The 27,293-nt window shown below is 36.5% G+C and overlaps 1 protein-coding gene and 1 long non-coding RNA gene across 6 annotated transcripts in view; one reads left to right on the forward strand and one right to left on the reverse strand.

The window, feature by feature from the left end:
• LOC129809717 (dystrophin, isoforms A/C/F/G/H) overlaps positions 1-27,293 on the forward strand; it is a 462,658-nt gene that overhangs the window by 102,736 nt on the left and 332,629 nt on the right. The window lies entirely within an intron of this gene.
• On the reverse strand, positions 899-2,524 carry LOC129809735 (uncharacterized). The gene is made up of 3 exons (XR_008752670.1): positions 2,280-2,524; positions 1,881-1,983; positions 899-1,033 (listed from the first exon to the last, which is right to left on the reverse strand). It is a non-coding gene; the product is annotated as an uncharacterized LOC129809735 (long non-coding RNA).

A 27,293-nucleotide genomic window follows, 5' to 3' on the forward strand; every position in this document is an offset into this window, starting at 1 on the left:
GAAAACTAAATTATAACTAAACAAAAAAGAAACAGATTCAATTTTTATTTTGATTTATGTAAAAGGACAAAATCTAACGATTATTCATCCAATATGGAAATCATGCATTAGATAATTTCTGAAGAAAACTATTTCAGTGGAAAATATTTTGTCAACGACTAATTTATATTTTGGAGGATTCACAGTATATATTGTTTTTTAATGGAATTTTACGCAGAAAATTACTTCAGGTAGTATAACAGAGTGGAAACTACCAATTCTTTTACCACAATTCTAAACTAAATGACCTATTATATTTCTAATGGCTTCTACACATTAGGAGAAATTTCTTTAAAAAATGCCATTTTAAAGAACATTTCCCCTATCCTTGGAGGCAGAAACGTCAGAATTTTTTATAAAATGCAGTTTTTGACGAAAATTGCTTCTAGTGTGTAGACACCATAAGACACAGAGTAACGAAATATTTTTCTCCTTGTCAATTTAAGCCTTTCTACTAACTGAAATTTCTTCTGTTAATTCATATAAATACCAGAACGATTAATAAATTCAATTACAATATTAAAAATAGCCCTAGACAACTTCATAAAAAGATTTTTAGGGAAAAGTGGGAAACTATGAGAATTTTTTTAACCCTTAACGAACGAGAACATACAAAACTTACCTCTTCCTCTTGCTGCTCTTGCTCAAACGGACTCCTAACATTTGCTTGACGTATTATTTGTGCGTTCTTTTCTGTGTCAGACACAGATATGGTTGATTCAGATAATGATGACGATTCAATCGTAAAGACATCATTTTTGTGATGGAATGTGTGGATCCAAAAATAAATATATATATATATATATATATTATAAGGCTTTCAACAACCAATATAATAAATGTTTAAAATTACCTCAGTTGATGTTACGGAATCATGTGGGTCTCCTACTATTTCTATATCCGTTAACGTGGTTGATGAATCGATGATTTCCTCAGTTTTTTTGAAAAGTAACGGTAACACCACGTCCTGTAAGCCAAGTGCATTTAAAATTATCTAAAAGAACATTATATATTTAAAAACTAAATAGAAATTTTTTTTACTAAAAATAGTGAAATTATTAAAATTTTTGTGCTATGTACACATTTTTACTTTCTTCTTTTAGAATTACTTATATTCTTTTAAGACAATTGATAAAAGTTTTGTTTTTTTAATTTTTTGTGGTTGTTGTCCTCTACTTTTGTCAATGATGTATTTGGGTGAATTGAGTAATATTTACTTTTTTCAAAAAATTTGCGAATACATGCACTGTTATTGAAGTTAATACTTTCACAAATTCTACAAGTTCTTACTTTATGTTCCGAATACTAAAGGACAATTTCACACAATCATTATAAATTTTCTAAAAAAAAGAGTATGAATTAAAATTTCGACACCTTTTAGTCTGGGTAAGGTGTCATTTTATATTATATCTGTTTTATTTTTAAACGGGATTCCTTAGTGGACAATCTTAAAAGATATAAAAAAATTTAATCTTATTAGAAAAAATATATGCTAAATTGATATTATTATTATTTTTTCTTTAACTTGCCACAAATTTGTAAGACGGAACCACCCTACTTTTTGTGAGCCTTAAATAAATTTAAAGAAAAATAAAAATTGAAAAATTTATATATTACTTCAATTTTAAATTTTAGGAGAAATACAAAAGCAAATGACAAACTTTTTCTCTTTTAAAGTCATTAAAAGTATGCTAATTTCACATGTGAATAATTACAATAGCACAAAATTTTTAACAACATAGAATTTGACTATAATAAAATATTTAAAGGCTAAGAAAATTAAAAATTAATATGAAATCGAATCATAGCGAAAATATGAGAATTGAAATGGTGTTCTTTACCTCCTCTTCATGAAATTGCAAATCCCCTTGTCTTGTTTTTTTAACAAGAAATCCATTATCATCTTCGTCTGACGATCCATGAGAATCCAATAAAGAATTATTCCTGGAAATATTAAAAGATTAAATATAAAAAATACTAATTTAGCACATTTTGCTTCATTTGTGATTTTAAAAGAATTTGCCCAAATCAAGTAGTCAAATAAAAATTTGTCTGAAAACCTTTTTCTTTGAATGAAAAACTAATAACAGCTCTAATTGCCAATAAACATCATTTTTTTGCCATAATCATTACACAGATTCATGATTCACCGTTATTGAACTGTTTAATAAGACTTTGGGTGGATTTTGGTTGAAAATAGAACCCATCGAGAACATATTTTTATTTTATACATTACTTACCTCCACTGAATTTCTTTCCTGCTCACAAACTCCCTTCTGGCGCTCCACCACCCGCGTTTCATATTAATCTTCTTTAATCACAGGAGAATCACAATTATATGAGTTTTCCACCGTTCGTTGAATGTTCACACTATCACAACTGCACCTGCTGAAATTTCCTATGCAACTGACATAAAATAAAATTGAAGAAGAAGAAGAATTGAAAACATGTTTACATTTTACAGTGTAAGCTCCTGTCAAATCGAAAAGTGTGCTGTTCCAAGGGAAAATTTGAGCTTGAACAGTCTATGTATTTTATGTCTATGGAATTGATCAACCGTCGATATTTGATAGCTGTCACCGCCCGAATATCAGAAAGCTGAGTATAATGCCCTGGACACATGACTTAAGCCGAGAGATGGATTAGTAAGAAACTGATTGGAAACACAATCTGATCATTATTTTTATTATAATCACGTTAAGCCGTCTCTCGGCTTAAGCCGTAAGTCTGTCTAGGGCATAACATTATCAAAGTTTTCTTGATAATAAAGCAACGTTTTAATTTCTTAATTTTTACTTCTTCAATTTTTTATAAAAAAACAAAAATAATTCTAAGTATATCGTGTAAGTACCTTGATTTAAATTTGTCTGGTTCATCTCAATAGATTCTATTTTTTTTCTAAATGATTGTGAGGGTAGAATAGAAAGGAAAAAAAAATCCAGGGACGTTTCATCCAATGAAATAAAAGAGCAGTACATTGTCGGAAAATTCAGATGAAAATTGGAAATAAACACAAATGGTTATTGTAGATCTGCGAGACTTGATTATTTAATCGTGTGGCACGGTGAAATGGCAAAATGATGATTGGATGTGAATTAAATGGTGTTTTATGTTGATTGTTTCCATAGATAAGGTATTTCTCAACTGTTGTGCCTTTTTACAATCACTAGAAATTCCTTCATTCTGTGAGCAATCTTCCTTGTCTCATTAAAAAGTTTTCCTCGTTCGCATTCTCTGAAAAAGTTTTCATGTCTTGAGAAAAGTTTTTTCTCTCATCCTGAATTCTTTCTTTTTTTAATTTTTTTTTCAAGATGAAAAAAATGCACAATACCACGCTTTGTGCATAAAACCCTGAGAGATAATTATGCAATAATATTGTATTATCTTTTTATTATTATTTTTTTCTCTCTCTCATTAAAATGCAATTTTCCAGGGGTTCTAATTAAATGATCGTGAAATGTAATCCCCATATCATTCAAAAAAAAAATATATGATGTGTATTTATGAAAATGAATAAATTGAAAATCATCTGAGCATAAAATCCCAAGTTAATCATAAATAATCCAACATCAAAGTTGCGAGGGATTTTAATTATAACGTCTAAATAAAATGATGTGTTGGACGTTTAAACACAGAGAGGAAAAATTATAAAAATATGATGGGAAAATGAACCCCAGTGGATAAAAAGCAAAGCTCTTTTTTATTAAGTACTTTGTCCCTCTCGTGACTTTCATACCTGGTGAGATGTCTGTGTATCTCAATATAGGGGGAGGTAAAGCATCTTTCTACCTGATGAAAAAGTCAATTGCATATCCAAATTGAATTGAACGGCTTCCCGCATACAATTCGATTTTGAGCTGTGTATAAGAATGAAAATAGTACTTAACGTTCATATTAAGTTTAAACTCGTTTAATTTCCTCTCAAAACCCATCTATCATTTCTATTCAGGTATTACGCACGATATATAACCCTTTATGTTGATTCTTTTGAACTGTTCTGTGACAAGAGGGAAATGATCCTACTCATTAAATAGCAAGTTTTGCGGGTGGGAGTCACTGGAGTGTGTTAAGGATGCTTTTAGAGGTGTCTCAATTGTGAGCAAAAACATATTTACATGCTTAATACTCTCGTAAGCTTTCCACACATATATGAGATTGAGATTCTTTTGATAATCGACTTTTGAAATTATGAATAAACAATACTTTACATTCTATTTATAAGTTAGTTCTTTTAAAAAAATTCCAACGGTTATAGGTCTTAAATTAGCGAATCGATCCCCTGCACTATGTATGCTATGATCACCACAGGCAACTATTCTAAATTTTTAATTTTTCACAACTTCAATAAAAAAAGTCTGACTAAATCGTAAATTTTGCTAAACTCTTTATTGGTTTTTCAACATTTAGTGAGTGTCAAGAAATTTTGATACTTAATGCAAAAATTTAACTTTTTGTGTTGATTTTATTATACTGAACGTCAGAGACCTTATATAAATATTAGTCGTGAAATAAAGATTTTTATCTAGTAAATCAGTAGTTTAGTCAGTAAAGAGTTTATCTTTATCAAATAAATGTCCGAAGTCAATAAATAGATCAGAGTATCAGACCCATTCCCAGGCCCCGTAGAATAAAGTGCAGTACAGTTCAGTGCATCTTTATCTAATAAGTATTTCTGGTAACTTAGAAAGAATTCTAAACAGAAAAACTTAAACCATAAAGCGAACCCTATACTATTTAAACCATTGAGTACCTAAATCATTAACATAGTTGTTTATCTTTGGTGCCTGCCAGAATCGGAAACGCGTAAACAGACAAAGTCCCGAATGTGTCAAAATCTCTAAAAGTCAAAATCCTGAATGATACCATTGTCTTTGGTTCCAAAGACAATGATGATACGAAATATAGTGGGACCTCGATAAAATCAACCCCTGATAGAGTCAGTCTCCGATATTGTCAACATCTATTTTTTTTACTCTGTGAACTCCGATAGAGTCAAATTGGACCCAAATTGACTCCGATAGAGTCGTCTTTTCCTTTCCTATTTAACTAATAATATTTTATGATTTTATCTTGATTTTTTCGAAATTAAAATCAGTATTTTAGTGTACCAATGTGACGTTTTTAACACAAGAAAAACATTTAGGGTAAGTGTGCCAAATTTCGGCATAGTTGCATGCAAACATCAAAGTCTCAAGTTTGAAATGTAATATTTTAAATACAAATTGATTTTTTTATTCTTTTTTCTTGTGAGAGTGTTGCTTGGAACCTTGTAAAGAGTTTACCGTCTTTATTTACTCTAAAATCATTCTTAATACATTTTAAAATGAATAAAAATGAAGTGTAGACATAGCTTTGGTGCCCTATTTCGGCCACCTTCATTCTCATAGTTCCTTGCCGTTCGGGAATTCTTCCAATATCTTTTTCATGTCATCTCGTCAGGCTACATTTTGGTATTCTTTTGCATTGTATAATCTCTAGAGTACGTAAAATCTAAAAGTTCATGGAAATTCGAGGAACAAAAAAGATGGCCGAAATTGCAAGCTGGCCGGAATTTAGCACACTTACCCTATGTACGTGCATGGTAATATTATGATAAAATTCGTATTTTAACCGCGTAATCATTTTTCAACGATTTGTTTTTCGTGATTTTAAGCGTCGATCGATGACCAATTGAAAGTTCTCTTGTCTTTTATCTCCTATCTTAAGATTATCTGATTAAGCTTATGATCGCAATGTAAGGAATTTTGAGCCATCATTAATTTAAAAGTGAATAATATTATGACACAAACAAAAAAAATATGAACTCGAATTACAAAAAGAAAAACGTACATGATGCTAAATTTTTTGAGTATAACAGAGTGTGGAAACTTTTTCTAAATTTATTCGAACTTTTTAAAGAACTTAATTATTTAAAAAAATATGCTGATGATAAACGATATTAAAAATTACCCTTCTAAGGAAAACTTGTAAATTTATTTTAAGTTACATTTTTAATTTAAAGGATTAGTATTTAGAGTAACAGAATATTAAAATTGGTCAGCAAAAAAAAACTGTTAAAACGTCCTTCTTTTCTACATTTAGGATTTAAGTGCTGAATCGTTTAAGATATTGACCTTTAGGCTTCAGACGACCCCCCATAAGCCAACTTTAATATTATTAATACAACCCGCATTTCCACCTCACTTCATCTTACGAAAAAGCTCGTATTACATGTTTTCCTGTAATCACAAAAAAACGACTTTCATGGTGAAGGGGAGGAAATGAGTGTTCCTTGGGTTATCTTATTAGGGGGTCATCTGAAGACTTCAAGTCAATATCTCTAACCATTTATCGCTTATATTACAAAACAGGAAGAAAATGAGGAAACTTGGTTTTACTGTTCTTTTTGTGAAGGTTGGGTGACATTAGCACTGAAAAATGCGACCGGTTTTAGTATAATTTTTTCCCTGTTTTCGTACACATTTCACGAGATATCTCCAAAACTACGTAGGTTACAAATTTAGGATTTTCGGTTGCCTCTTCGTTATTAAATTGGCTTTTATTTTGTAATAGTATTTTTTGCTAACTCATTCTACAATGACAGAAAACAACTAATAAACTCAAAAGTTTTTTTGGCTCGCTAGAAACATATGGGAAACATTGGAAATGTCATGCCCCTGGATAGAGCCATAATGAATGTCACAACGAAAAGAACACCTATCAATCACTATCACTAGCTTCTTTTATACATTAATACTTTAATAGAAATTCTAGTTAATAAAGTTAATTGCACCAGAATTTTCAGTAGCCGTACTCACTATGGCGTTGTTATCTCGTAATCTCCGTAATCTGTTATCTTGTTATAATTTTTCATTTATAAAATACATTACGAGAACATAACGTGATAACGAGATAACGATATTACAAGATAACAGCGCCATAGTGAGTACGGCTAGTAAGTAAATATCTACCGGAGCTCTCATGAAAAAAAAAAAACAAAAACAAAAGATGAAGTTTTGAAGACACCATTTCCACATCTTAACATCATGGATGGACCTCAATATTACCACTACTGATGATAGAGAGTAGTTTATACTTAAGATATGTACTAATAGAAAATTCCGTAAAATAATTCCTTAATCCCCAAACATACAACTTTTTAGGCCAGAGGGTGTAGTTTAGAATTTATGGGCTAATTGAATAATATTCAACTATCGTTTTGATTTTATCAATGATCTTGTACAAATATAAAATAATAGGGTAAGTGTGCCAAATTTCGGCATAGTTGCATGCAAGCGCCAAAGTCTCAAATTTGAAATATAATATTTTTTAATACAAATTTTCTTAAGGAGTATTGCTTGGAAATTTGTTAACAATTTATCGTCTTAACAATCTATTGTCTTTCTCTAAAATCATTCTTAGTAGATTTTAAAATGAATAAAAATGTAAAAACATGGCTTTGGTCCCCTATTTCGGCCACCTTTATTCTCACAATTCCATGCTCTTCGGGATTTCTTCTAATGCCTGTTTCACGTAATCTCGTTTGACGAAATTACATTTTCTGTTTTTCTTTTGCATTGTATAATCTCTAGAGTATATAAAAACTAAAACTTCATGGAAATTCGAGGAATAAAAAGGTGGCCGGAATTGCAAGCTGGCCGGAATTTGGCACACTTAACTAATACTCCTTTCTATCAAAATTTCACATTTTAATTGTTTTTTTTTGGATTCCAATAGAGTTAACAGGCCCGGAAATAATTAGTTGGCTCTATCGAGGTTCCACTGTAATATGGAGGATAATGTGTAGTTTTTTGTAAAACACAGAAAATTTCCTTTTGTCCCCAACAAGCGGGGATGCAATCGTGGGATTAGCTATTACACTTTAGAATTCGGAATTTTAGCTCTCGAAAAGTAAATTTGTAAATTGAATTAACTTTTGTAAACCGAACAATACATACTATACAGATAGATGCGAAAGCTGTGAAATCTTCAGTAGCCCTAACAGAAAGCTCGTTGAACTTGTCATGGCGATATGAGTTAATACATTGTGGAGAAGGCTATAAAGCATGATGAAATGAGGATGGTAGCATCAGAAGAGAGGGACATAAGTAAAACCAAAAGTTCGTTTTTTTTTATATATATAGATGTAGCACCACCCTGATCCTAAAGCGTATCTCCGGCGATATTTTATAATGCGAAGCTTATTTATATTGCCGGCAGAATATTCTGTGTTTGCCAGCCGCAGCAAAAGGAATATTCATAACTTGTGTGTAGAGGATATAAAAATAAATCAACCCCTCGTGTATGATGGTGTATGAGAGGTTTACAATTTAAATATTTATTATGTTTTCCATGCTATGTTTTCCTTCTTGGGGGGGAGGGGGGGTTCTATTGAGACAACTACGCTTTTGGGTTCTACAGAAGCAATGTCGTTGTACTCGTTTATCGTGGGAAATTCCTAAAAAAAAAAAAAAAGATAATATATTTCTATATTGCTGGGAAATAAAGAATCACGATGTCTCTTTCTATTTCCCGGAAACTGCATTTACAACTAATGTTGATTCACTTCCTTGATTTTACTCCAAAAACACTCATACAGATGTAATTGTATTTTGTGGTTGTATTTGGGAGTTTATAAAATAATACAATGATGGAATTTTCATAAAAATTCTCTCTCCTTTCAAAGGGAAAAGTCTCTATACACATACGCTTGCGCTTTTCTCTGATTCAATCTCAACAAATTTTAGATGGGGTGGAAAATGGTTGTAGGTGTGTTTGTTGTGTGGGTATGTAGTTGTGTGAGGGAGAAAATCTGTTGGGTTTTCACCAACACAGTGATATGGCGGGTTTCCAAGAGGATTTTCCTGTGTATTTGTGGGAAATATTGTGAACATTTTCCAACCCCGACAGCAAATTTTCACTCCCCAGTCGGCTAAAGGTGTTTGAACTGGACGCGTGATGGTGGAGCTTCTGTGGACGGAGAAAATTTTGTGTTTTTCATCAAGAAAAAGCCCAAAGAATTCCTCCTAAAGATCATTTTTAGCACCATCATTGTGTTTTTTTGGTCGGAAAAATTGCATTTTTTGAGAAATTTTGTCGGGAATTTTTGGTTAATTTCTGGTGCAAAAGTGCTTCCATATCATTTTTATCACAGAATCTCTCTCTCCCTTAAGGAAAAGTGCGTGTTGTGAAGGAGCTTCTAAAGCTCAGATTTTCTCTGTGACTCTGTCAATTTTCCACTTGAAGTGGGTGTGAGACTTTATCAAAGTTTTTTTTTTGCTGTGAAAATTCCAGAACGATTTAACAGTGAAAAGTTTTGTTGAGACTTTTAGAGGAAAAATCACCAATACTTTTCCAGCAATTTGCACAAACTGGGAAATATTCTGCCGACATTTTCCCTTTTGCTCTTATAGGGGAGTTTGTACTATTTTTCTTCTGGTTTTCCTTTTTTATTGAGACTGTATTGGTTGAGCTGAGAACTTTGTGTGTCTGTGCCTGCGTGTATAGGCTCAGGAGATCCTTGTGAATGTGTACATGCGGAAAAGTGAACAAAGTTTTCCAATCAATTTAATGTGTGTTGGTGTATTTGAAAAGATAAATACCAGAAGAGAGAAAGAGGGAGAGAAAGTATAAGAGAATTGGGGAGGAAAAACGTTCTTGAGTGTACTAGTGAAAGAGGGGAAAATCTGCTATTTTTTATCCCTATATCAAATGACTTTATGGTAAATTGCATTAAGTGAATGAAGTGAATTTTTACACTATTGTGTTGCTCTAATCACTGCGACACTCGATTAATATCATTAACTTTTAAAGAGTTGGGGGGAGGGTTGAAGAGCTTTTTTTTCTCTATATATACATTGCATTTTTCCAACTCTCAACAAACTTTTCACATACCGGATGAGCTTTTCAATGAGGATTTGCAGTGTTGTGTGACTTGTGGCTTTTACACACGACATTTTCCCACCATTCTTTTTACAACAACATCATAATATATACATCTGCTGGGTGTAAAAGATAAGATTTTAAGTGTGATATGTTTAATAGAGAAAATAGCAGGGATAAAAGAGGAATTTAATGAAGTGATTATGTGCATCATAAAGTTGATGGTGTAAAAAGGTGGAATACATTTAGTATAGGGGCAGCTTTAAAAGCTCTTTCATCGTCATCATTGGAAAATCGATAAGAGATCACAATATTGCTCTAGAGCTCTTTGATACAGGAAGAAGATTCTTCGTCAAACAATTGTGGTTGTTCCTCATAAATCTTGCTCCATATAACATTACCATTCGAATGATCCACAATCGTAAAGTACTCTCATTGGTCATCAAAGAGATTTTACAGCATCATCCCTAGGATATTCTTGTGGTGTCACAATACACATTGGATTTCATGGGATATGATCAAATTGTTTGCTTTAGCAACTTTATCCTAACAACAAATTTGCTACAGTGTTTACCAAGTATCTCAAGTACAATTTTTTTTAAATACGCGCATATCAAGCCAAAATAACGCACAATTTTAATTGGCCAAAAGCCCTGTGGATAAAAACATTTTTCCTAAAAAAGTTGGAACGTAAAAAAAACCAAGGGAAAAGGTATCAAGGAGCTTTTGCCTCCAAGAAAATTAGTCAAATCTCAAGAAGTTTGAGGAAATAGGAATAACAATATAAAAAAAGAGATGGCACAACAGAATTCGAATAAGGGTCCGGAAATTCCGGCGGAAATGTTGAAAGCAACTCAAGATCTTGCTGCTCAGGCAGCTCTGAGGGCTCAAGAGCGTCTTCAGAAGGTGACAAATACGGATGGAAAAGTTCCAGAGATTCCAGCACGTGGTGGCGGTGAGGTTAAGGTACCACCAGAAATTCCACCAAAACGTCTGAGTTTGAAGAAGAATCTGAATCAGGGAATGCCCGAAGGGCCACCACCACCAAAGCCTGCCAAAGTGCCACCACCGCTTCCGCAGAAACCCAATAGCGCCACAAATTCACCACAAATGGGAAAGCTCAAAGGTGTTGAGGCGCCAAAAATTGGTTGGAATGCACCAGAATTGCCCAGCGGGATGCGTATTACGCAATCACCACAATTGATGCACAAGCAGCTGGATAAGGTGGTCAATTCACCGCAATTGTCAGCTCGAAATGCCAGCAATAGTCCTCAGCTCAGTCAGAGGACACCAGCTATTCCTGGATCACCGCTCAAGAAGCCATCAAAGACTATTTCCCCATCTGAGGATTTGGGCTCTGAAGATGCCCTCAGGGGAATTGAGAGTGGACTGAGGAATATGGAGAGAGCAATGCAGGAGCAAATGACACTGAGATCACTTGAACAACAGCAACAACATCAACTTGATGCAATGAATTTCAATCCCATGGAATTCAAAAACAATCTCAGAGCAATGGGTGGATCAATTCCAGCCCTTGATGCTGCATCACAGCAAATGAGAGCTATGGAAAATCTAAGGATGACCATGGAGTCACACTTTAGCAACAACATGCGTTCTCTGGAACGAGGATTTAGCATGGATCAGATGCGACTGGAAGCCTTACGGTCAATGGAATCGAATCCCAATATCAGAAGTACTATTGAGGAGCTCAAACAGATGAAGCAGGAACAACAGATGCGTCCCATAGAGCATCATATGCGTTCCCTGGATAGGAATTTACCACTGGAGCTGCAATACAGTCGACATCATCGGCAGCAACACATGCCACAGCAGGCAGATCTTGGGGATTTCAGGGATCATGTGAGACAGATTGAAGCACTCACCAGGAGTCCCATTGTGAATCGTCAGGCGAGTGGTAGTGGTGGCAATGTGTCCAGAGAGGATTTGCGAATGAGACGGCGTTCATCGCACGATGAGGGTCAGATAGCCCAGGGTGTTCCCGGTAATTAATTTTACTGCACAATTTTCCAACCCCCATGACTTTCTCTATATAGACTATCTCTTGTCGTCTACAGTGTGCTCTTGATAGGTGTTTTCCATTTAATTGAACTCAATTTCTCCCTTATGCTTCGTGAATTTAGCATAATGAAATGCTCTCTAAAATTATTGGCCATTTTGGGGAAATTTCATTTTAGCGTTTGTTCTTCAATTGACTCTCATGGTGCCAAATTAATTTTAATTAGTTAGAACGGTGGATGCCAGAACAAATATTTCAGTGAATTCTTAGGTACAGTACCATTTTGTGGTGTATTATTCAAGAGTCTGATGTTTGATTTGTCGGCATGAGCTTGGGAAATAACCAAAAAGGATTTTTACAGAAGCGAAAAAAAAGGTTTATTTACCCGTAGGCTGAATTATTAGGAGAAAGTACTCTCCCTTAGAACGTTCATGCCTTTGAATAATGTGAATTTCTTTCACTTTTCCTAAGAGATTTCCACATGACTATCATATAATTATCAATAATTGATAATAAGCTAACTACACAGAAAAAAAATATTTTATAAAAATGTTCGTAAATGTTTGTGAATTCCTATGGAGGAGTTACAAAATGCTCGTGAATCGTATAACCCACAAACAAGTTCGTAAAAATTTGTACTTTTTTCACAAACTTTTTCTTTTTTGAATCTGTTATTTTTGTTACATCCAATGCGAGACTTTGCGGTGTAATATCGTCAGTTGGATCAGCAATTGTCATAACTTTCTTTTTACCTCATCAAAAGTTCTTGTATAGTATGTTTGTGTTATTAGAAGAAGTGCTGATGAGGTGATGAAGAGGTTTACTAAATTGCTAATCCAACTGACGATATTGCAGTCCTAGTAATTCTTTGAAGTCTCCCTTCATCATCTAATCATTTTTATCGTTCAACCTTCGAGCTTATGTTTTAGCTGTCTGATTTTGTGCGTCCGTTCGATTTGGGTCTGATTGGGCTTTGTAGGTCCTCAATCCCTTCTTGTTTTTAATTTTGTCCACAAGTTTTGGGAGAACATTTCATTTTTTATACACATCTCGTAAAAATGTCGAAGGATTGTCCTTATAGTGCTTGATCATCACTTTTTCTCCAAAACTGGATCACTCTGGTTTTTCCCGCATCTTGGTTTCTGACCGGGGTGTCACATATAAAATTAATATTAATATTAATACTAAGAAAAGCCGGGTATATAGTATCCAAAATTTCAAATGGAAAATCACGTCTGTTAGAAAGAGTACACTCTAGTGAAGTAATACGATGAGTAAGATATTACTGTTCGTATTAATTGCTTTCTGAATTGTGTTACAGGCAATTTGAGCAATTTTCCGTGCGTGCCAACTTTGATTCGGTCAGTTTTCGAGCGAAACACGAGAGAGAGGCAAGATAAAACACTTGCTATCTTTTTTCGGCATTCTTGCAGTTTAGAATGTATTAATCATAATATTAATCTTATATGTGACATGGTCATGAGCAGTACTGTGGTTTCAATGTAGAGGAGTTGCAGTATCACTTTTCGGGTGGTCTAGCGTTAAGTATTCGTCAGTTTTCCAAGGTTTCGATAATTGATTTCAGCATTTTGAGAATACGTGTTAACGATGAGTGCCCTTCCCATTTTCCATTATTCACTGGTAAAAATAAAAGGGTCAAATTGACTCTTTTCAACAAAAATGGATCATATTTGATCCTTTGTAAGGTTCTCTTGAATCTTTTGAAATTTTGTATGCACATTTATCAAGATAGATTATGTTTTCTTGTAATTTTATTACACCTATCATATTTCTCTCATCTGGGCGAACACCAAAGACGACTTTTTCATTGTTTTTATTCATTTATTCCGAAGTTAAATAGGTGTCAAAACAGTGACCCTTTCAAAGGATTACCGGTGACCCTTTCATTTTTAGCAGTGTTATCTCATATCTCAGTGAAAAGTTCACGGAAGTTGATGGGAGTTTTACCAAGAAAGCTATAAACATGCTCTGTACTATAATGTTTACATAACGACAAATGTGAAGCCAGTGACATCTATCAAGAAATACATTTAGTTAGTTTAATTAATTTTGTTATGCATAGCTTGCATCAACCGTTGTCGTATTTGCATTTCTTTTGTATCATTGGATGCAAGAGAAGCCATTTGTATTGTCGTTTCCATTAAATGCAATAAGAAAAAAATGCAGGTACGACAACGGTTGATCTAACCGACGACGTCTAATTGACAATTTATTAGAGACATCAACATACTTCGTGGAATTTTAGTGGATTTCTTATAGTGTCTTTTTTAATAGAGCAGTCCTGCTTTCTCGTTATCTAAATCATCAATTATCGTATTGTCTGTGTATTTTTCTTAATTGCTAATTTAGGTTATTATTTTGATAAAAATACCTCAAAAATATGCTCATAAATACTAATGTCAAGAAAAAACTTAAACCAGTTATCTAAGGGCCTTGACAGACCTGAGGATTAGCCGAGAGACGGCTTAGCGTAATTATACTTGACATTGAGGTTTAACTTCATTTCCATTTCAGTAGACTCTCGCAAATTCGGCTCTTTTAAGATCGGTCTACTTTTTAATTCGGGCAGCGGTTACATTTGAAAAAAGTTTGTTGTCATTTTTCAAGTTTGGTTATGATTATCAAATGAATCAAATATGCTCAAATTTGGCATGGTTTGTCTTAGTTTTGATGTGATTTTGCATTATTGAGGGATTTTCATGCAATTTACGTTATATATGAGTGCGTAAACTCATTATCTATATGCACATGAATAAAAAATCGTTGCATTTCTAAAAGTTTGTCGCCCGAATTTCTGTCTAATTCGGCTGACTTTTCGGTCCCATATGCCCGAATTTGAGAGAGTCTACTGTATTTTCCACTAATCGTCTCTCGGCTTAAGTCGTAAGTGTGTCTAGACCCTAAGCTTAAATAATTTTTAGTAAGCCGAGACACACACCATTAAATATAGTTGTTGCCAATACCGATTTTATTTTTTTGTGGATCTGAAAGATGTTTCAAGAGCAAAATCGCAAAGTCCAAAATAAAAGTGTTTAAATAAATATATTACAGTATTGCTGTAAATACTTGGTGTGATTTATTGTAATTGTTTGTTTTTTTTTGCGAGTGTCTTGGCTAACCGTTTTCTACATTACATTGTCTATAATACTTTCCTGAAATACTTAACAAAATAGAAAACAAATTAGTTTAGTTAAACCTATTTGAAAACCCAGTCTTTCACAAAGATTTTACAACTCGAATTTTCAGCCAGAAAAATTGTATAGAAGGGTTTACGTCTAAGCTAACAAAGAAATTCATTAGCTTTTCTTTTTACTATCATAGAGATAACTGAGATTATTTTTTAGTATAATTTAATTAAAATTATTTATTCTTGGGTTTTTTTTATTAGTGCTGCATCAAAACTTTTCTGCAGCATTTAATGGGATTTAATGCCATTTAAGCGAACGTAGAGAAGGTAGCTCGTAAGATACATTTCAAGGGTAGAACATCATTTCATGAGATGTGACAAGTGCAGGAGTAAAGAAACCCCATGAAGAATACTCAAATTCACAGTGGAATTACGACTGTGATGTAATCTTTTTTGGAATCTATTACATTTAATTAGAATTTCCGCTCGACACTCTTCTCCTTTTGTGTGCGCATTTCATTTATTTAGCTCGGGAATTTCCTCTTGCCGGCTTGGAGTCTGTGCGGTATAGTTTAGGGTGAATTTTGCTAAGGTTTCAGATGGTACCATGGGCATTAGGGGGATGAGATGAGGTGGATGCCTTTTGTGTGGGGTTGGGATGCGACATGAGACAGATGAAAGCTTGAGTGAGTCTATGTAGCTAAATCCTCCATGGTTGTTCATTGGGTTAAATCAAGATGGGGGTGATTCACCACAGAATTTGTACGCACTCCGTATTAAGGTTGTGGACTTAAACCAGGCCCTAGTTAGACGAAGAAGAATGGCTTTCAGTGTCCTATTATCGGAATTGTCCTAAATTTTGGCGATGGGCTTGGAAAGAAAATTGTGGCAAAGGAGGAAGAAAGGGAGAACGATGTCAGGGCTTTTGTCGATAATAAGGTGACATTCGATGAACCCTAATTGCCCCAAAAGGAGGCTCAAATGAAAGTAAAATCTCATCGATTTTCTTTCCATCAGCTTTATGTCGTCTGCTGCCGTTTTTTTTTATCTGACGTCCCAAAAGCCCATTTATTCACTCTTGGTTTTTCGAATGGAGGGAGGGTGTGAAAAGAAGGGTGTGTTGTGTGTTTTTTTCTCACCTCCACTTGACACTCGAAGAAAAGGGTGTTGGAGAGGACTTTGATATAGAGGGAAAGCAAAAAAAAAAAAGCTACAAGGGAGCTTGATGCGGAAAATTGGGGAAGAAGATGTATGTAGAGTTAGGGCAAAAAAGCTCCCAATGTGACATGGGTGTCAAAAAGTTGAGAAATTTATAGTCTCAATTAGATTTTTGGCCTTCCATACCCTTTGCACATATGGTATAATATAGTTTTGGTACCCAGGAAGTGCTGAAGCGAATGATGATGATGCAGAATTGCTTTTGGGTAGGGGGAAAGCAGGCCTAAAGTGGCAAAATTTATGCGCCTGAAGCCTTAATATAATAAAAGATGATTTTCATCATGATCCACTTCTTATTTCACCGTAAAATTTTCAACCCAAAATGAATTTTCATCCATGAAGAGGAGCTTTACGGAAAAAGAAGGAGGGGTTGGCCTTATTCTTGTCCAAACGATGGAATTCTTTAAATTCTTCTAATCTCGGCAATTTATACTTTCACAGATAAATGGGATTTGTGCTTTTCTTCCTTGGCACATTCTCAAGGAGGGTTGAATATCTTACAAAGACTATGTCTTTGAATATGTCGCCTTTGAAGTTGGTTTTCACTTACACAAAGTCCTAAAATTTGAACTCTAACAATTTTCTCAAGTCTGCTCTTAAAATGTCAGGAATTGAACTTGGAAATGCTTTATCATTTGGAATCTTTAGCACTTTAACGAGAAGTCAAATAAACATACAATGATGTGGGATTACTTTAAATATATTTGTATAACTGTTGCACGTTTTCATCATCATCATCATTTTCAACTGCTTATCCCTATTGGGGTCGCGGGTTTAGAACATCCAGGTTAGCAGCCCACGCTTGTCGGCCTTCTGCCCCTTCAGGAAGATGTCCGGGTTCGATCTAAGGCGTTACAAGGCAAGATTCTGAATTTGATTCAGCCACTTTGCCCTAGGTCTGCTTCGAGGTCGACGCTTCCTCACAATGGCTTGTATAGCTTTTATGGGGAATTATTTTCTATTCTTGCGCTGAACATGTCCATACCATTGAAGTTTTGATCTCTCAACACGAAGAAGCAACTCCTCGATTTTTAGCTCCTCACGATGGCCACGTTCCTTACTCGAACGACTAAGCTCGACCTACTATCATTCGTGAATACCACCCCGAAATACTTGAATTTCTTCACCTGTTTCAATGAGACTCCAATAACATGTAATGTGCTAGACACACTTACGACTTAAGCCGAGAGACGACTTGGTGGAAAATTATGGAAATATAGTTTAATCATTATTTCTAATATAAGTACGCTAAGCCGTCTTTCGGCTAATCCTCATGTCTGTCAAGACCCTAAGGTGCATTGTACAGGTTGTCGGAAGATTACAATTACTTCCTACTTAACCACGTTCACGTTTATACCTGTTTCGGCGCAAATATTTACAAATGAGTTGAGTGCACGCTGAAGCTCTTTTTTGTAAGATCGAAAAAGAACTAGATCACTTGCAAAGAAGAGGTGGCTCACTCTGAAATTTCCAATAAGAATACACTCCTACTGGCGCAGTCCAACACTCATTTGAAAACCGTCCAACTTGCATCCGTTTACACGAACACACCTCTGTACAATGACTGGACCGCTCCTACCAATTCATCATCCAGACCGTTCTGTACTCGTACAGTACATCCCAAAGTTGTTCTCTTGGCACTCGATCATATGGTTTTTCCAAGCCTTTTCGACAATCATCCTTAGGGTGAAAAGCTGATCCGTGATGCTTCTACCAGGTCTGAAATCTCATTGTTTCTCACCCAGTCTGGGCTTGACTATTTCTCGACGTTTTCTATCAAGGATTTTAGTATATACTTTGCCGGGTAAACTCAGAAGGGAAATTGCCCTATAATTAGTGCAATCTTTCTTGTTTCCTTTCTTGAATATCAGTGCAATAACCTCAACTTTCCAGTCCTTTGGTATTCTCCCATTTTGCCAAGCTACCTTAATGACACGTGTGAGCTAACAGCCCCTCGCTATACCTCAATTTACTGATCTAATACAGGACTTCACTCTATGAACAACTACGTTTTTCTCTGCCTTTATTCGTGGTTTCGTTACCATCAATGCCTTATTGAGGGTTGAGCGATTCTGAGAAGTACTCTTTCCAGCGACTTAAGACCTCTTCCTCTTTGGTCAGAAGATTTCCTTCCTTGAATGTTACTTCTTAGATGGAATTGCTCTTCCCTGTTTTGAATTATCCTATTGCATATTCTTAAGTACCGTTCAGTGATCCGTCACCTACTGACTCCCCTGGTAGCGTGAATAATTTTGGAGTAATACAAGTAATTTTAGGACGGATAATTAATTATTGGTTCATAACCAATTGGAACCAGTTTATACTTGTCAGAAATTCCAAGACCTTTCCAACGAACCAAAACATGTTACCATTCGGTTGAGAAATATGCTCCCTAGAGCCTTTTAGACTTTTGGCCTTGAAAAAGTGTTGAATTCAACAATTTTTCGTGCACTGAAGAAAAGCGAGATGTTAGGCTACTCCTATTACAAACAGGATTTTTGCAAAATATCTTTAGCCATATATCTTGTAAAAAACCGAATCTACCAAAATTATTATACAAGATCACTCTTAGAAAAGTTTAGACGTGATTACTAATGAAAATTAGTTGTTAGGGCGATTATTATCAAATCTATTTAAAATAGTTCTTATATTCTTAAAACATTATACTCATAATAAATTTATTAGTAGTGAGAATATAAGACAATATTTACGTGGATAAGTTGCGGAAATTATTTCATAATGCTTTCATACAATTATATTTGCTTGTGTTAATTAAATGAAATCATTATCCCAACTAATATTGGTCACTAATTCCTTTTAGTTCTCGCAACCAATGTAAATAGATGGGCCTATATTTTCATAAAGTTATAAGTACTTTTCCAATAGTAAAGAGTGGTTTTCATTTTAGTAATGCGTTGAAGCTCTTTCGAATTTTAAGCAACTAATAAGAAATATGCATCACAATGAATGCTATATAGTAACCACAACTAATATGATATAGTTATTACAGCCAATAAGATGGGTATCAACCCCATTTATTTAGTAATTGGAACTAATATGTTATAGTACCCATTACTATTTTGATTTAGTTGTGATAACTAAATGAAAAGGACACTTTAACTAACTGTGGTCAACTATTTCATTTAGTTACCCAAACTAAATATATAGTTGGGTCTATATTTACTATATTTTATAGTTCTAATACCTGCATATGAGCTTGTACGAACTATTTTTTTCTAAGAGTGATTCTTGTAACAGTTTCTACAAAATCTGTATTTATTGGAATTTGATTTCTTGTCGATTTTATAAGTCCCCCCAGAGGGTAGAACGTAGAAATTTTGTTAGGTGAAAAAATTGAAGGATTATATTATAATTCTCTCTCCCTGTAAAGTTCAAGCAGTAAAAAGCATGTACTTATCTTTATCTTCAGTAATTCATTCCTCGTCCTTTTTTTCATATGGTTAAGAACGTGTCTGAATGCTTCCTAAAGTTTTTAGTACTTAATAAAATTCTCTATTTAAATTAGTTAGGATGCTGAACGCTTCAATATAAACTAGAATGAGTTACCATAACTACGCAGATTATGAAGTTATTTTCTCGTAAAACAATGTTTCAGTTGAGCAGTATACAATATTCAAAACCAAGACTGTATGCATCAGCAATACATAAAAAACGTCGCTTTTATCCATAAAAGGCGAAAAGTCAACAATATTTTTTTTGAACTCTGTGTTTTTCTTCAAAACACTATCACACGGTGCTAGGGTGTTGTTTTTTATGATGCCTCATGAAAATTGCGGAAGTTAACTGATTTGCTATGTCGTTAAAAGCACATGACGAGATGCTTTTTTTAAATTGAAATAGTTTTATGAAAAAGTTTTCCATGAGTGAAATGTAAATTTTTATTCTGGCATTTCTCCAGTTTTTTCTTCTCATTTTGACTTCTTCCACATTCTATCTTTCCAAGTATATAAGTCGACTTTAGGGAGGTGCTTCAGCTTGATTTTGATGGTGGTACAAGTGTTTACATCAAATGAAAGTCAAATCTGCGTTCGTATTTTTTTGCAAGGATCATTCTATGCGGATGAGTTGTTTCGAGGAAATTGCGTTGGGGTATGAGGGTATATCACTGACGATGGGGTTGATTTCAGACTCATTAGTTGCTTTTTTGCCTCAAGATGAAGTGAGACGCCATAAGAGCGAAATGAGTATTAGGGTTTTACCCCCTTGAGATGCTGATATGACCTATTAAATTCATATATTTATAGCACAAGTATATGCCTGGTGGAAGAAAGTAATCCAGGCGTCAAGGGCTGCGAAATCGTGCCATCAAGAAGATTGGGGGCTAAAACAAAAAGGGTGGTGTATCTATATTTTGTATGACTCCTTACTTAGATTTTCACATTGAGCCTTAATTACTGATATAACTCAGTGAAATTGCCCCCTTCAGACCACCCACCAACACCATTCACAGTCAGTAGGGTTGATGCTATGCCGGATTTGGAGGGCCTCGTGCATTGTTTGGGATACTCCATTGGGTTTGAGGTTAATGATTCAGTTGGAAGGGGGCTAGCGGGGGTAGGGAAATGCAAGGGATGTTGGGGAGAATGAAGGTGAATGAGTTCAGTGTCCGATTTCAGCTGTCAGAGTTCACATACAATCCGACATTGCTGGGAGGGAAGCTGGTACAATGGACCATGACCATTAAACATTGATTTTGACCGAACGAAATAAATCACATGACCATACAATTATTGGTGTATTCCAAACCGCGTACTCACTGTTGCTATTCACAAAAACATAAGCAAACGCTCACAGAGGAAATTCACATTCTATTTGTGTAGGTGCTTATCATTCATGAGCACATAAACCGACTAAAAGGGTTGGTTTTTCTAGATAAGAGAAGAGAATTGCGGATTGCTTTTTTCATCATAATAAACATTACGCTATGGCCTATATGTCGTCGGTTGGATCAGCAAATGTGCTAAATGCACCAACTTTATGTGTCTGCATACGTACGAAACGTCACACAGCGATAGGGGGAAGCGTGGTACCTTTGAAATTTGGATTTTTCACCTATTTTAAAATAAAGTTGTGCCTTATCGTAATATAATTTAGCTGCACAAACAGATTGAGAAGCTAAATTATATTACGACATGGCTCAGTTCTAATTAAAAATAGATGAAAATTCCCAATTTCAAAGGTGCCCCACTTTCAAAAGTGCCCCACTTCCCCCTACGTCATTTGCAATGAATGCAGACACAAAGCAAATACAGTTAGCACAATTGTTGATCCAACCGACGATGTGTCGTTAGGAGCAAGAGCGGGCTATTTAAATTTAATAAACAAATTTAAAGAACAGATCTTTTAAGGAATACACGCTTCAATATAATATCAAGAAGTTAAACGATGTGAGATAACAACTTGGTGTTTTGAGGTGACCCCTACATAAGTCGAAAAATTAGACTGACAAGTTTTTTAATGCACCTTTAAAAGGTTTATATTGAGAATTTTGTGTTGAAATTCCTGTAAAAGGACTTAACTTAAAACCCTTGAAAGTGCGCAAGATTACTTTTAGTAGTCACAGAAACGGAACTAAGAGCGCTATAAACAGATTACGAGAATTTATGGTTCTATAACGCTTAGAGAATTCTATAAGACTAAATTATAGAAAAAAACATTACTTCTTAGACAGTGTCCTTGAATCATTGCGATTTCAAATTTAGAAGCTAAACAGTTCTAAAGCTTAAAGGCATTGGGTGTAATGGGGTAATTCAGATTCATCTCTAATTCGGAATTGAAAGATTTCTTCAGTGTTTTAGTCGGGAAAAGGGCAAAGAGAAAAAGAAGACCATGAAGAAGTACAAGCCTTAGGGTCCAAATAGACTCAAGTTGATCCGCGAGATTATTTCGCTTGTAAAATTTGACAACAAAGATTTATCTGAAACTGCCATACACTGAGGGATTAAGAACGTCAATTAGACGTCCTTTGTATAAATTTATTTAACCTAATCCGTTACTATTACAGAATAAAAATTCTAGAGGATCAGTCTGAATCTATTTGAATCCTTACACTCAAGAGTATACTTCTTCGTGTTTTTTTTTTTGTTCATCTGAAACACTGATATCAAAATTTTGAATTAGGAATAACTCTGAACTACCGATTACCGAGAAAAGCTATGCAAGCCATTGTGAGCTATTTTTTGAATCCCAGACCAATTTACAAAGATTGAAATCATTGAAATCGGTAGTGAACTTTTAAAATTATTTTTGTCAATTCAAAAATTCATTAATTTTTTTGTGCTGCAATAAGTAATATTTCGAACCTGGAATACTTTCATTTTATACCCACCGTTTTACTGATAAAGGTCTGATTTTTTCATTTTTTTTCTTTTGTTATGCTTTAGAGGTTTTTAAGCGTACATTTGGTCCATATGCGAAAATATCGTACAATAATTTCTAATATAGGTTTTTCAACGTCAAAAATGAAAAAGTCTTTTGTAAGCGTATTTCATAACAGAATTTGAATCGGTTCCAATCGAAACCGATTCATAACCACACATAACAGACTTGCCATTTTCCCACCAACAGTGGGGTTGGTACTCGATCTCCCTCGTCTCCAGGCAGTGCGATCCTGGGTCCCTCTTCGATTTAGGCCACTTCTTTGTCTTTTTTATTGTCGAAAGCCATGTGGTAGGGGGGCGGTCAGGATCTCTCTTTTACTGGGTTTGGTTATAAGAACCTTCTTTATCCTTCTCTGGACGACGCATCACGAACCGGTTCATAATCGATTGCTGATTTCTGTCTGAAATTCAATTATATTAATCAAGATTAATCAAGATTATTAAGCTCCGTTGGTGGCTTCCAACTATATTTACATTTTTGGTGCCTCCATAATCAATTATTCTTGGCGCAGCGCCATCTGTCTGTTGGGATTGTGACCTCTGCGGTGTGTCTTGGGTGTTGTGTTTGGGACACCTTGTTCTTACACCGTGAAAAACGGAAGCCTGTTTGACATTTTTGTGACTAAAATAAAATGACTGTGCATCGTTGTGGTTCATGCACCATTGTGATCAATCATCGACGCAATCCGGGTTTACCTTGTAATGGACCTTGCAATTCATGGTACCATATATCTTGTTGTGAGACCCCGGTTGATGAGGCATTAATCAATGATATATTGATTGGGAGCGTAACATGGCTGTGTGATGCCTGCGGGCTGTCAAATCGCAGTAAAAGTACAAATGCGTCTATTGTGTCCGGTCCCCGGGGCGATCGTGATGATCGGAATGACTTATTCGGTAGAACTGCGGCTGATGGCGAGACCGAGGAGCTATCATGGGGAGCAGTTTTTGCTAGGCTGGACAAGTTGGAGGGCAAGATCCAGGCTCTCTGGGAGGAAAATGCGAGTCTTAGAACGGAGCTTGCTCAATGCCAGACATTGCGATCTGATGTAAAAGCCCTGGAGTATCGCCTGGATGCGATGACTTTCTGGGGAGTAACTCCCGGCCGACCATCTGATTTTGGCCAATCTAAACCCCTGGCGGGTGGATCTCTCATGACATATGGCCTGGGTGATCTCTCTGGACCTTACAGCGCCTCTTCTCCAGTAGTATCAAAGCGAGTAAGTGCTGCATCTGGGATCCTTTATAGAGATATTTTGAGTGGAGGCCTTGGCTCGCCACGTCTTGGTCGTCCAATGCCTGGTGTGTCTGCTGTGTCGTCCGTGGGGGGGACGCTTCCTGGCTCTGGTGGCTCTGTTATGGTGGCTTCGGCTACTGGGACTAGAGTCTCGACGACTATTGTGTCCGGTCCTTCGGGACTCGGTCTCGGCTCTTCGGGTTCGGATCTTGTGCTGGCACCGGTTCCGTTCGTATCGCCTCCTAACCTCGAGACTATTGCTGAGGTTTCTGGTTCAGCTCCTGTTCCTGGACCCTCAGCGGTTGCGGATCGGAGTGTGACTTCTGCTGCTGATGGACTCGGGACTGTGCCTAATGTGCGTGACGTTGCGAGGAGTGAGGGTGGTCCTGATCATATTGTTCGTGGGGATCGTGAGGAGGGTCGACGTGTTCATAGATCTGAAAATAAAAAAAGGCCTCTCATTGTCGGCTCTTCCGCCTCATGTCCATTTTCTGCTGTCCCCATCAGAGGGGCCATTGCTGATGGGAGGTCCGATCCAGCCCTTGCTCAAGTATTTGTGACAAGATTAGCACTGGATGTTACGCCAGAGCGTATACGTAATTATTTGTTATCGCTTGGCTACAGTTCCACGGTGATTAAACTGAAGCCTCCTCAAAGGATTACTACTGTAACCTACAGCTCATTCAAGGTTGCCATTCCGCGGGAGACTCTCAAGAACCTGCTGAGCCCTGATATTTGGCCTCCTGGAGCTGGAGTGAAGGAATGGTTTTTTCGGGCCCCAAATGCGTCGAGGAACTGAGGATCCTGCACCGCTGGCCTCCTGTTATTCATATGACTTCTCTTCATCTCGTGCAATCTCTGTGCGTCCTATACTCAGTGAGCTGCCCATTGATGTGGTTGCGGATGACGCCCCATCGAGTGACTCCTTTGCTTCTTCGTGTGATTCATCGGCTGTGACGAGCCCTGCTATCTATTACAATTCTTCTAATGTTCCCTCAGATATCAATCTGTCAATTTTTCCCGGTAATTGTCAAAATACCTCTATTTGCATATCATCACAGAACTGTAACCCGGACTTCTCGTACTTGAGTGGTGAGACCAGTGGAGTCGGTCGGGCGGTTATTGATGTCAGTCTGAACTCGATTATTGCTGACTCTGGATACTCGGTCATTGTTGCGCACATTAATGCTCGTAGTCTTAAATGTCATATTGATGAGGTTCGTTGGTTGCTTCGCACTAAAGTGGTTGCGGTTCTGTGCGTCTCTGAGACCTGGCTGCGTTCCTCTGATGCTGCGGCTGCGGCTAGTGTTGCGGGTTATTCCTTTTATAGGAGTGACCGTGGAGTTGGCCGTGGTGGGGGCGTTGGAATATATGTCAGGTCCGACCTTAAGTCTCGGGCGTTGGATCTTTCTGTTTGTCTTAGCTCTTTTCCGATTGGCCGCCTGGAGTTTCTGGGTGTTAAGGTACTCATGGGGCAAATTGCATTGTCGGTATTTTCAGTTTATAATCCTCCTCCTGTGCAGAGCGTCTGTGAGGTGGAGTCGATTTTAAATCTTGCACTGAGCTTTGATAATCCACTGATCCTAGGAGATTTCAATATTGATCTCTGCTCCGATGTTTCCATCGCAAGAAATTACAGAGATCTACTCTTTCGGCATAATTTTTCTTTCGTCGATTTTGGAGCAACCAGAGGTGCTTCTTTTCTTGATCATATGCTGGTGCCCACAAATGACTTTCCACGGATTTTACGCGCACTTACTCATCCCATTCCGGGGATCTCTGATCATGATCTCATTCTAGGGGCTTATAATTATAAAATACCAAAACCTCCAGTTACTATTGTTTCTTTACCAAATTTTCGTGCTGTGACTCCTGAAAGTCTTTTTCGTGGAGCCTGTGCAGTACCTTGGAGGGATCTTGATCTTCATTCCTGTCCCTCTGTAAGGTCTGAGGTGCTATCCCATTTCCTTGATTGTCTGATCAGGGAGGTGGTTCCCACTCGAAGGGTTGTGCTTCGCAATCCAGTCAATCCTTGGTTCAACCTGAAAATTCTTAACATGTTAAAATGCAGAGATCGGGCCTATTCTAGATGGCGTAGAACAGGCTGCGAGATGTCTCGCGCTAATTTTTTGAGACTTCGGAGGCAAGCTAAGTATCTCATCAGGAGGGAGAAAAAACAATACTTTTTCAAACACTTGGACCATAATCTGCCACCGAGAACCCTGTGGAGGAACATTAGGCAATTGGGTGTGAGCCCCACGGTCACTTCTAATCCTGGTCACCTGTTTTCGCCTGAAGAGCTTAATCTTCATTTCGCGTCCATTAGCAGTGTGTCCCAAGATGACACGGGTACATTCCTTCCTGCGCTTTTCTGCAATGGGTTCTTCTTCCGTCACCTAACTGTGACAGAGGTCACGGCTGCATTCTCTAGACTTGGTTCTAATGCCCCTGGAATAGATGGCGTTCCGGCATCTTTTCTTAAACAACTCCTTCCCTTAATTCAGGAGCTTATCACTGATCTTTTCAATCAGATTATTACCACGTCAATTTATCCCGAAAACTGGAAAACTGCTCTGGTAATCCCAATAGGAAAAGTTGCTAATCCTCTTACTGGCTCGGACTTTCGTCTGATATCTTTATTACCTGTGCTCTCTAAGGTCTTTGAATCCCTCCTGTCTGCTCAGATCACGGAATACTTTAATTCTCGGAGTCTTTTCTGTGAGTTTCAGTCCGGGTTCCGTAGGGGACATGGCACTGTGAGCGCCCTTCTTCGGGTTGTCCATGATATTTCTCAGGCCTTGGACAACTCACAGTTTGCAGTCCTAGTTCTTTTGGACTTCAGCAAAGCATTCGACAGCTTACCTCATGGTCGATTGTTATGGAAGTTGTCAAACCATTACGGATTTTGCTCATCTGCCATCTCTTTGGTATGTTCATACTTTCATGAGCGTAAGCAGAGAGTTAAGTTCAATGGGCAAACCTCCTCTATTAAGACTCTTGCTCGAGGTATTGGTCAAGGTTCGATTCTAGGACCTTTACTATTCTCAATCTTTATTAATGACTTGCCTGAAGTTCTTGTTTCTTCTCATTACCACCTTTATGCAGATGATTTACAAATATATGACTACGGCAAATTTTCTACTCCTCATTCTGTTTTTCTTCGTCTGAATTCTGAGCTTGATAGAATTTGGGCTTGGTCTGCAGAGAATGGCTTGGCACTTAACCCTGGCAAATCCCAGGCCATTGTTATTTCGAAGAGAGACATTGGGATTCCGCTGCCAGTATTGAGTATTGGAGGCACTCCCATTCCATATAGCCAATCGGTCAGGGACCTGGGTGTGATCATAAATGGGGATCTGACTTGGTCGGATC

The sequence above is a fragment of the Phlebotomus papatasi genome, chromosome 1 (assembly GCF_024763615.1).
Source record: "Phlebotomus papatasi isolate M1 chromosome 1, Ppap_2.1, whole genome shotgun sequence".
In the NCBI taxonomy this organism is placed as follows: Eukaryota; Metazoa; Arthropoda; class Insecta; order Diptera; family Psychodidae; genus Phlebotomus; species Phlebotomus papatasi.